The sequence below is a fragment of the Castor canadensis genome, chromosome X, assembly GCF_047511655.1.
Source record: "Castor canadensis chromosome X, mCasCan1.hap1v2, whole genome shotgun sequence".
Classification (NCBI taxonomy): Eukaryota; Metazoa; Chordata; class Mammalia; order Rodentia; family Castoridae; genus Castor; species Castor canadensis.
In genome coordinates this window covers 53,474,452-53,487,074 of record NC_133405.1, presented here as the reverse complement: position 1 = coordinate 53,487,074, position 12,623 = coordinate 53,474,452, and the positions used below count along the sequence as shown (strand labels likewise).

Sequence of the window (12,623 nt, the reverse complement as noted above, 5' to 3'; positions counted from 1 at the left end):
AGAGACACTGGAGATACACCTTGCAGGAAAAGCCACAAAGAAGAGGCAAAACTCTGACTCCTCCACACTCCCAGCCCACAAATAGCATCCCCACTCCACATTAAACAGAGAAACTAGGAGGGCTCCTGCACCACCAGACGCCAGCTCCCAGACTGCTTGGGAAGACGCAGACCACCAGGTGAGCTAAGCAGCACGCAGTATTCTCACAGACAACCCTGGGCCAGATCAGCATAGTCCCCTGGACAGACTGGGGGTCAGTCTGTCCAGGGGGGAAAAAACGAGAAAGAAACAAACTGAATAATAAACAAGCAGCTGAATAAAAACAGACATAGCAAAGATGGCAGAGTGCCCCAAACCCTGGAGGGGCAATCCCTCAGGCAAACTGTAAATAAACAAGCTGGCCAGAGAAAGCAGGAGCTGCAGCACTCACCAAGCAACCTTGGAGAGGGGAAAGCTTGAAACTGCCACTGTCATGTGGAAAGTGCCACTGGAGAGGCGGGGAGGGCCACTACTCATGCAAAAAAGACGGCAATTGCAAAAGGCAGGTAGGGCTGTATACTGGAGAAAACGAAAGGGACATGCATCCAGGAGAACTCTAAATAACCAAAGTCTGCAGCAGCAGATGGCTGACAGTAGGAGGCAGGTGAGCCACAGCCTCAGATAGATATTTCCAAAACTGTCTCCAGACTTCCCCCCTTTTTTTTTCTCTTGCTTTGATGAGACAACACTACCGGATGCTGAAGGACTAACAGAAACTGTATTGCATTTGAACTTGGGATATTTTTGTTGTTGTTGTTCTTTTTGTTTTTTGTTTTTTTGTTTTTTTTCCCCTTTGATGAGAAAACAACAAAACTACTTCAGAGACACTGAGAAGTCTTCAGAACTGGAGGCTGAAGGACTAACACGAAAATTATTAAGAATGAAACTTTATTGCATTTGAACTTGTGGTATTTTTGTCTTTTTTTTATTATTATTATTTCATTATCCTCTCTCTGTCTCACTAATGCCTGTTTAGCTTACTGTTGATTAGTACACTATTTCTCCCTGTTTATTTCTTTGGATCTGTTTTTTTGTTTGTTTATTTGGGTTTTTTTGTTAGGGATTTTTTGTTTGTTTATTTATTTGTTTTGTTTTATTTCCCTTTTTCTTTACCTTCTTTGCTTTCCCTCACCTCTCACCCTTCCATTCTAGATAACACCATTGTTATTAGTGCAAGCTAGACAATACTGAATTACACACAGTACAGGGACAGTAACAATAGCAAGGGCAATGATGGGAAGATGGAAAAAAGAGGAAAATCATTTTCCCCCCAACAATAAATTAGTACAGGAACCAGAAGGAAATCAGATATTCAGATCCAGACTCCAACAAAATGAAGATAAACTATGCCAAAGAACCCAATGAAGCCCACAAGAACATTCTGAAAGAAGAAATCCTGCAAGTAATCAATGAGAATTTTATAGCGATGATACTGGATATGGTCAACCAAAATGGAGACACTCAAAAAATTCCAAGACAACAAAAATAGAGAATTTGAGAAAGCACAAGAAGAAATAAAAGAAACCATATAAGCACTGTATAAACACCAAAGTGAAACAAAGAGCATGATAAACAAAGAGATAAATTAACTCAGGATGAAAATAGACAATTAAAGAGGAAGTGACTCAGGATATGGAAAACCTCAGAAAAAAGAATGAAACAGAAATGCAAAACAAAATGGAAGATCAGTCCTGCAAAATAGAACAAACAGAAGACAGAATCTCAGAACTCAAAGATAAAATGGTAATTAAAGGAAAAACCAAAGAACTTTTACTTAAACAACTCAAGACCTGTGAAAAGAAAATGCAAGAACTTACTGACACCATCAAAAGACCAAAACTGAGAATCACGGGTATTGAAGAAGGAGAAGAGGTGCAAGAAAAAGGAATGTGTAGACAAAATAATTGCAGAAAATTTCCCAAATCTAGAGAAAACTATGCCCATACAGGTAAAGGAAACCTTCAGAACTCAAAACAGACCTGACCAAAACAGAACTACCCCATGATATATTATCATTAAAACAAGTACAGAGACTAGGAAAAGAATATTGAAGCCTGTAAGAGAGAAAAAACAAATAACATACACAGGTAAACCTATCAAAATCACAGAAGACTTCTCAACAGAAACATTAAAGGCAAGAAGAGCTTGGAGTGAGGTCTTCCGGGCACTGAACGAAAATAACTTCAACCCTAGGACTCAACCCAGTAAACCTATCATTCAAAATAGATGGAAAAATAAAAGTCTTCCATGATAAGCAGAAACTAAAACAATATATGACAACAAAGCCACCACTACAAAAAATTCTTCAAGGGATTCTGCACACAGAAAGTGAAACCCAACATAACCATGAAAGAGCAGGCAGTACCAAACTACAGGAAAAGAAAAAGCAAGAAAGTAGAGAGTAACATCGATTTAGCTACACACCATCAAACCTTCAAACAACTAAGACAACTAAATGACAGGAATCACCACATAGCTCTCAATACTAACACTTAACATTAATGAACTTAATTCCCCCATCAAAAGGCACTGTTTGACAAACTGGATTAAAAAGGAAGATCCAACAATTTGTTGCTTACAGGAGACCCATCTCATTGATAAAAATAAGCATAAGCTTAGGATGAAAGGCTGGAAGAAAATTTACCAAGCAAATGGCCCCCGAAAACAGGCAGGAGTAGCAATACTTATCTCGGACAAAGTAGACTTCAAACCTACATTGATCAAATGAGATAAAGAAGGACATTCCACACTAATAAAAGGGGAAATGGACCAAAAGGAAATAACAATTATCAACCTATATGCACCCAATGTCAATGCATCCAATTTCATCAAACATATCCTGAAGGACCTAAAAGCATATATTAACTCCAACACAGTGGTTGTGGGAGACTTTAATACCACACTATCATCAATAGATAGGTCATCCAAACAATAAATCAATAAAGAAATTCAAGATCTAAAATATACGGTAGATCAAATGGACCTAGTTGATGTCCACAGAACATTTCATCCAACTTCCATACAACATATATTCTTCTCAGCAGCTCATGGAACCTTCTCCAAAATAGTTCATATCCTAGGGCACAAAGTAAACCTCAGCAAATATAAGAAAATAGAAATTATACCATGCATTCTATCTGATCACAATGCAATAAAGCTAGAACTCAACAACAAAAGTAAAGACAAAAAACATACAAACAGCTGGAAACTTAATAACTCATTGCTTAATGAACAATGGGTCATTGATGAAGTAAAAGAGGAAATTAAAAGGTTCCTGGAAGTCAAGGAAAATGAAAACACAACCTACCAGAACCTATGGGACACGGCAAAGGCAGTCCTGAGAGGAAAGTTTATAGCCATGAGTGCAAATATTAAAAAGACTGAAAGATCTCAAATCAATGACCAAATGATACATTTCAAACACCTAGAAAAACAAGAACAAGCAAAACCCAAAGCAAATAGGAGAGAAATATTAAAAATTAGAGCTGAAATCAATGAAATAGAAACAAAAAAAAATACAAAGAATTAATGAAACAAAAAGTTGGTTCTTTGAAAAAATAAACAAGATCAATAGATGCCTGGCAAACCTGAGTAAAATGAGGAGAGAAAAACCCAAATCAGTAAAATCAGGAATGCAAAAGGGGAGATAACAACAAACACCATGGAAGTCCAGGAAATCATCAGAGACTACTTTGAGAACCTATATTCAAATAAATTTGAAAATCTAAAAGAAATGGACAGATTTCTAGATACTTATGATCATACAAAACTGAAACAAGAAGACATTAATAACCTGAATAGATTTATAACACAAAATGAAATTGAAGCAGTAATCAAGAGTCTCCCAAAAAAGAAAAGTCCAGGACCTGATGGATTCTCTGCTGAATGCTATCAGACCTTTAAAGAAAAACTGATACCAACCCTCCTTACACTGTTCCACAAAATACAAAGGGAAGGAAACTGCCTAACACATTTTATGAAGCCAGTATCACACTTATCCCAAAACCAGGCAAAGACACCTCTAAAAAGGAGAACTATAGGCCAATCTTCTTAATGAACACTGATGCAAAAATCCTCAATAAAATAATGGCAAACTGAATTCAACAACACATCAGAAAGATAATTCACCATGACCAAGTTGGATTCATCCCAGGGATGCAGAGGTGGTTTAACATATGAAAATCAATAAATGTAATAAACCAAATTAACAGAAGCAAAGATAAAAGCCACTTGATCATCTCAATAGATGCAGAAAAAGCCTTTGATAAGATCCAACACCATTTCATGATAAAAGCTCTAAGAAAACTAGGAATAGAAGGAAAGTACTTCAACATTATAAAAGCTATATATGACAAACCTACAGCCAGCATTATACTTAACAGAGAAAAACTGAAACCATTCCCTCTAAAATCAGGAACCAGACAAGGATGCCCACTATCTCCACTCCTATTCAACATAGTACTGGAATTCCTAGCCAGAGCAATTAGGCAAGAAGAAGGAATAAAAGGAATACAAATAGGTAAAGAAACTGTCAAAATATCCCTATTTGTAGATGATATGATCCTATACCTTAAAGACCCAAAAAAACTCTACTCAAAAGCTTCTAGACACCATCAACAGCTATAGCAAGGTAGCAAGATATAAAATCAACCTAGAAAAATCTTTAGCATTTCTATACACTAATAATGAACAAACTGAGAAAGAATATATGAAGACAATACCATTTACAATAACCTCAAAAAAAAATCAAATACCTAGGTGTAAACTTAACAAAGGATGTGAATGACCTCTACAAGGAAAACTATAAACTTCTGAAGAAAGAGATTGAGAAAGACTTAGAAAGTGGAGAGATCTCCCATGCTCATGGATTAGTAGAATCAACATAGTAAAAATGTCTATACTCCCAAAAGCAATCTACATGTTTAATGCAATTCCCATCAAAATCCCAATGACATTCAACAAAGAGATTGAAAAATCTACTGTTAAATTTATATGGAAACACAAGCGGGCAGGAATAGCCAAGGCAATACTCAGTAAAAAGAACAACACTGGAGGTATCACAATACCCGACTTCAAACTAAATTATAAAGCAATAGCAATAAAAACAGCATGGTACTGGCACAAAAACAGACATGAAGACCAGTGGAACAGAATAGAGGACCCAGATATGAAGCCACACAACTATAACCAACTTGTCTTTGACAAAGGAGCTAAAAATATATGATGGAGAAATCGCAGCCTCTTCAACAAAAACTGCTGGGAAAACTGGTTAGCAGTCTGCAGAAAGCTGAAACTAGATCCATGTATATCACCCTATACCAATATTAACTCCAAATGGATCAAGGATCTTAAGGTCAGACCACAAACTCTAAAGTTGATATCGGAAAGATTAGGAAATACTTTGGAACTAATAGGTATAGGCAAAGACTTTCTCAATGGAACCCCAACAGCTCAGCAACTAAAAGCATAGGTAAATGGGACTTCATAAAACTAAAAAGGTTCTGCTCAACAAAAGAAATGGTCTCTAAACTGAAGAGAGCACCCACAGAGTGGGAGAAAATATTTGCCAGCTACATATCAGACAAAGAACTGATAATCAGAATACATAGGGAACTCAAAAAACTAAATTCTCCCAAAATTAATGAACCAATAAAGAAATGGGCAAGTGAACTAAACAGAACTTTCTCAAAAGAAGAAATTCAAATGGCCAAAATACACATGAAAAAATGCTCACCATCTCTAGCCATAAAGGAAATGCAAATTAAAACCACACTAAGATTCCACCTCACTCCTGTTAGAATAGCCATCATTAGCAACACCACTAACAACAGGTGTTGGCGAGGATGCGGGGGCGGGGGGGGGGGGAAGGAACCCTCTTACACTGCTGGTTGGAATGCAAACTAGTACAACCACTCTGGGAAAAAAGTTGAGGCATCTTAAAAATCTAAACATAGATCTACCATATGATCCAACAATACCACTCTTGGGGATATACCCAAAAGAATGTGACACAGGTAACTCTAGAGGCACTTGCACACCCATGTTTATTGCAGCACTATTCACAATAGCCAAGTTATGCAAACAGCCAAGATGCCCCACTACTGACGAATGGATTCAGAAAATGTGGTATATATACACAACTGAATTTTATGCAGCCATGAAGAAGAATGAAATGTTATCATTCGCAAGTAAATGGATGGAACTGGAGAATATAATTCTGAGTGAGGTTATCCTGGCCCAAAAGACCAAAAATTGTATGTTCTCCTTCAAATGTGGACATTAGATCAAGGGCAAACACAACAAGGGGATTGGACTTTCAGCACATGATATAGGCGAGAGCACAGAAGGGAGGGGTGAGGATAGGTAAGACACCCAAAAAACTAGATAGCATTTGTTGCCCTCAATGCAGAGAAACTAATGCAGATACTTTAAAGTGATAGTGGCCAATAGGAGAAGGGAACCAGGAACTAGAGAAGAATTCTTCGAGAAGAATTAATTTAGAAGGTAACACACATGTACAGGAAAGCAATGCGAGTAAACTCCCTGTATAGCTATCTTTATCTCAACTAGCAAAAACCCTTGTCCTTCCTATTATTGCTTATACTCTCTCTTCAACAAAATTAGAGATAAGGGCAAAATAGTTTCTGCCTGGTAGCGAGGGGGGGGGAACGGGGGATAAATGACCCAAACATTGTATGCACATATAAATAAAAGAAAAATAATCAACGCATTTTAAAATGTATAAAAATGTAATACAAATGCAACATGGAATTATTCTTTCTTATTCCAGAGGAGAATGATGCTTCATTGGGGAAAATAATGCCCCTAATTTTCTGCCCTGGAAGATATGCACAAGATCTTTCATACCATTTCACTCTGACTGTGAGTTTTTGGTCAATTATGAATTTAATTCTTTCTCTAGTTTCTCTTCCCTTCCAGGCTCTTTCTTTGTGCAGCTTTCCTACTCATCTTTGGAAGGATAATCTGTTTTTTCTTGTATCTAATGTTGCTATTGATAACTCAGAGTTCAACCTGATTCTTGTCCCTTTGTTGGTATGCTACTTGTTCTTTTGGGATGACTTTAGAATTTTGTCTTTTATGCTGTTAATGTTCACTATAAAGTATCTAGTATAGGTTTTCCTTCTCACCCTTGTTTCACACTCTATGGCTATAATTTACATGAAGTCTTTAACTATTTTTCATTTCTAAAAAATTTATCTCTATTATTTATTAAAGTAATAAGTTTTTTCTATTTTTATCATCTCTAATTCTTAGATTCTTTTTATTTTATATCAAATTCTTACTTATATCTTCCATATCCTTTAGCTTTTTTTTATATTTTCTATCTTTTTATCTTTCTTTGCTGGCTTTGGAAAAAAATCCCTCAATTTTATCTTTAAACTTATTCACTTGTTTTTTTAGCTACATTCATCCTACTATTGGTTCCACCAACTGTGCTCCTTATTTCAGCTATCATATTTTTATGGCTATAATCTCGACTTCCATCCATGAAAGAATAAATATAATTAGTCTGGACTTGATCTTCTATCATAAATAACTAAAAAACTGGGCAAAATATAGGAAATAATTTTTTCAGACAGTAGACAATAAGCATAGCAGAACTATGAACTTTTTTTGGGTACCAGGGCCTCGTGCATGGTAGGCAAACACTAAATCACCCAGCTACATCCCCAGCCCCAGAAGTGTGAACTTTGAGGAGAGGAAAACAATAAGGTAATCTCTATAATTTCCTAGTTTCTTGCCTGGAGGCAATTTCTAGGCCATAACAGAAGGATGGAAACCCAAATAGATCACAGTGATCTTACTGATTTAGGAGATCAAAGATCAGTAGAGATGAAACAGCTGTAATTTGTTGAGAAAAGTATGAGAGTGAAGAAAGCTATGTAAATAAAAAAGTCTAGAAATTGGCATGTCAATTCCCCTAAATCTTTGCTGAATACTGATCTGTGCATACATACATTCAAAAAGGATAGGCAAAGAACAACTGCCAAGAAACTATAAGCTGGATAATTCTTAGACCTCACCCAAGGCAGAGAAATGTTTGAGTTCCAATTAGCCAGAGTGGAGAAAATTTGAATGCCTAAGCGTTTTGCTACAATAACTAAATACCTAAGGCAGGCTAGTTATGATGAAAACAGATATATTTAACACACAATTTTGTAGGTTCCAGATCAGGCAATCCCATTTGATCAGCCTCTGATTAGGGTGTCAGTGTCACATCATGACAGAAGTGTGTGTAAGAGTAACTGGTCATGTCTTGAACCAGGAAGCCAAGGAGTGAGGGGAAGGCTTGTTCCTTTCGTAACAGCCCTCTGAGGAGAACTACCTTAATCTCTTTGAGGGCGGCACCCACATTGATCCAAGGATCTTCCGGTAGTCCTCACTTCTTAAATGTTCCACCACCTCCTAGGACTGCCATGATGAAGCTCAAGCTTTCACCAATATAGCTTTGGGAGACCCAAAAACCAAATCCAAACCGTAGCACTAGAAAAATTCTCAATGACCCCAAGCAGTATAAACACACACACACACACACACACACACACACACCAAGGCACTAATTATAAAGAAAAAATTCTTAAATTGAGCTAGGGGAAGATAATGAACATCTAACATAGAAGGAAACAAGGATCAACAATTACAAATAAGGTAACAAGGTAACAAATAAGGTAACAAGGTAACAAATAAGGTGACTTCTCATCAGAAATAACAGTCAGAAAACAACATAGATTAAAGTGCTAAAAGAAAGAAAACTGCTTCCTTAAAATTCTATATTCAAAGGGAAAAAATTTCCCCCCAAAAGGCTAAATACCTATTATATAAGGCAAACCAAAGCTGGGAGCATTTTCCACCAACAAACTTGCATGAAAGGAAGCATTTTGCTCAGTGTCCAGATTTGAGTTTCTAATATTCTGCAATACAAGGAACCATAGCTCCTTGGAAAAATGGTTGATTCTCAGACTGGAGGTGAGACTACACAAGATGGGTTTGGAGTATTGTGCAGTACAAGGAAGTAAGGAAACACTAAAAAATGATTGCTGTATGTTAACAGAACACATTGATCAACTGAAAGAGCTCCCAATGACCAAAGCTAAAACCGTTTGAACAAGAAAATAAAGTAGTGTTGGATTTTAACTCAAAGTATGAAAAAATATCCATGGCATAAATAAATGATTTACTAAACACATAAGTGAAAGAAAACAAATATATCTGCATATAAATAATTTATGGAGATACTCTCCCCTCAAGAAGTGACATAACTCTCCATTTCTCAAAAGTGAGCCAAACATCATGACTTCCTTCCAAAGTGCACAGTATAGAAAAGAGGTGAAAAGAGTAAGTTTACAAATACTACTTTAGCCAGGTGTCCAAGGTTATCATCATAAATGATGTCATGTTAATCTCACGTACCACTGATATGTGATAAGGATAGTACTGTATGATTTCCTGCTCAAGAAATGAAGGCCAAAGGGCATCTGGTTAGTGTATCCCTAAACTCACCAACTCCTCAACCCAGTAAGAGGCTTGTCCATACATGTGTCCACCTACACAGGAATTCTGGACTATTGTGAGTAATTATTGCAGTGAATGAAGCAGGCAGTATTTATTTCAAGGCTACATAGAGGAGAGGCAGGAGTAAAGCTCTAAGAGTTTTCTCCTGCCCCATTTTGCTTCTGGAGCCTCTGTGCCAAGCTTTATCACCCACCTTCTACATGTACCAGTTCAAAGCAGTTTCAGTATGCCCAGGGATTTCTTACAGTAGTGGTGGTGGTAGTAGTGCTGCTGCTGCTGCTTTTCTGTTGTTCTTAAAATCTTTGTTTTTCTCTGGCTTTTATAGTTTCTCCAAAGTTGATCTTGAAATGAAAAAAAAAAAAAAAAGAAATCATGTTTTAGGACTTTGTCAAAATTTGAAATATTTCACTTGGTGATCAAAATATTGGTCACCAAACACTAAGCTGTACCAAGAATATTGCTTGTCCTTCAATATGGCTTACACAAAGCACCTGGCAAACACACACACACACACACACACACACACACACACAAACCCAGAAGCCCCAACAACTCATTCAGCATTACCTGCAATCATGTAAAACACTGGGTGCTATTTTCAGTGGATACTCTAGATGTCAGCATTGTGCATTTTATTCTTTTCCTGGTTTTCTAAGTCATCACATACATCAGGAAAGGCATAGGTGTGAAAGGAAGATAGATCAAATATGAATTTCTATTCATAGGAACCCATGGTAGATGAATGTTAATAAATAAAAAATCTCCCAAATCTTATTGTTTCTAAGACCAGCTTCCTGTCTCTTTTCCCAATTGGTCAAATTCTCAGTTCACATAATTGATTCTACTGCCTCACTTCCTACTCAGTACCAACCCTTTGTGATCTGATTTTGCCCCCCTCATTGCCATCCAATCCTCCTATCACCATTGTTTCATTAAAACCTCCAGAGATCTAATCTGTAGTACAACTACCTCTTCGTAGGGCTTATCATTCATTTATCTGAGCCATTTTCAAGGTGATTACACTTCCCTCATTTTTTCTCAGTTTTTCCAACTTCTTTGATGTGAAGTTTTTCACACCTACAAAAAGTTGAAAGGATACCACAAAGAACAGCCATATAAGCTTCCCTTTGATTCACTAGTTAACATTTCACCATACTTCTTCCATCCCTTCTTCCTCTCATTTCCTCCCACTCCCTCACCCTCTCTCTACCAACTCTCCCTGCAGACATCATGACACTCTAAATACCTCACCATATATTTCCTCAGTTGCAGATATAATTGCATTTAAACCTTAACTTCTTTAGCATGCATCTCCTAAGAATAAGAACATCATTTACTGCAGCTTGTTCTTGAAACAAATTGCTCTCCTTGCCTTCCCTTGATTTTTTTTATAAGGTAAAGGAGGTGGGGACATTGAAGGGTCTAGTTCCGATCTAGCCACAAACTTGCTCTGTGGTTTGAAAGAAAAAAACACATTTTGTTTAATTATAAAAGTAACACATGTTTATTGCAGGAAACAGGGAAAATACAAACTTTAGAGAAAGCTATCACTTAAAGATGATTACTCTAAAAGCATTTCCCATCTAATATATTTTGTATCATATATGAAAACAAAACAATGAAACCTGTTGAAATTGTTCTAAAAGGGGAATGAGGGAGACCAACTGAGGATACATATCCTAATGTATCCCCCTTGCACAACTATTATATGCTAATAAAAAATTTAAAAACTATTTCTCACCTAAAAATTCCCCCAATGCATAATCTATTTTACATAATTGAGCTGGTAGGATAGCTAAACTATTCTATTCCTAACATTGAAAACAATTATTTAAACTTTTCATAAACATTTTATTGGTCATATGTTATCTAAATGAATGTATTCTTGAAGAAAAAAGATGAACATTTCTATTTTAAAAGTGAACAAAGATGAGACAAAGCAAGATGGAGGTAGAGTGAGACACTCCAGTAGTGGTTTCCCACAGAGACATCAATTTAAACACCTAATTCACACGTGAACACTATCTTCACATGAGCTAAGGAAATGAGGTGAAAGATCATAAAACATGGTATTAGCATAAAAATATGAAAAGGTCATTAAGGATGACAGGAAAGAAAGAGTTGTCCATGTCACTCCTCCCTCAATTCCAAGCAGTGCAAGGGAAGTACACCAGGTGTACACTTGGTGTAGGAAGAGGGAATTAAGTCCAAGACTTAGATTTAGAATCCAGTACCAAGTCCAGCATGGTATATACCACAGATAGATCCTTTGGACTGTCCTTAGCCAGAAGGCAGAGAGATTGCCACCACAAACACTCCCTCAACCCTAGGCAGCACAACATGGAGAAAAATTCCATTTCCTGGGGAGTAAGACAAGAAAGCAAGCACAAGATTTTGTCTTGTAACTCAGCACTGGGCCAGTGAAACTCATCACAGGGAGAAGCAGGGACACCAACAGCCAACAGCTACTGTCTTCAGGCCTCTGTCCATTGACAGAGCTTCTGGACATAACTGCTCCAGTGCCAGAAGAAGACTGGCAGCCCCATTTAGACAGACTTGTATTCTGGCCAGCATCATCTACATCTGGCTGTAGCAGTCTCAGACCACAAGTACACAACAGTGTACACTTTGGTCTTATTTTGCAGGCTGCTGGCTCCAGGTGTAGGCCTGAGTTTCAGTGTTGGTGGCCACAGAAATGTTCACCTTATACCTCCTCCAGCATGTAAAGGCTCATTGTCCACTTAGGGACAGAAGAGGGAGGTAGACTCAAGTCATTGCAGAGGAGCCTAGGGCTGGCCCCTCAACAGTGAGACACAGCACCAGCACCAGGTAGAATCCTGCAACAAATGACCACAGTCAAGCAGTTGTGGAGGAGATGTTCAGGATCATTCTGGCCCCAAGCAGAGGCTTGTGGGGACGAACTACTTTTTTAAGCACTCCCTTAGTCCGTGCTGAACAATATAGCAGTAGAATTAGGAAAAATTGAGCCTAGGGCACCCTCTAGTGCTGATATGCTGGCAATGATGACAGTTTCAGAGAAAATAAACAAA

The 12,623-nt window shown here is 37.4% G+C and overlaps 1 long non-coding RNA gene across 1 annotated transcript in view; it reads left to right on the top strand.

Annotated features, from left to right (window-relative positions):
- The window catches only part of LOC141419791 (uncharacterized), a 31,301-nt gene extending 24,379 nt beyond the window's left edge, over nucleotides 1-6,922 (top strand). The window contains exon 3 of the long non-coding RNA XR_012444516.1: nucleotides 6,830-6,922. This is a non-coding gene — a long non-coding RNA (uncharacterized lncRNA). The remainder of the gene's footprint in view (nucleotides 1-6,829) is intronic.
- Nucleotides 6,923-12,623: the final 5,701 nt, after the last annotated feature.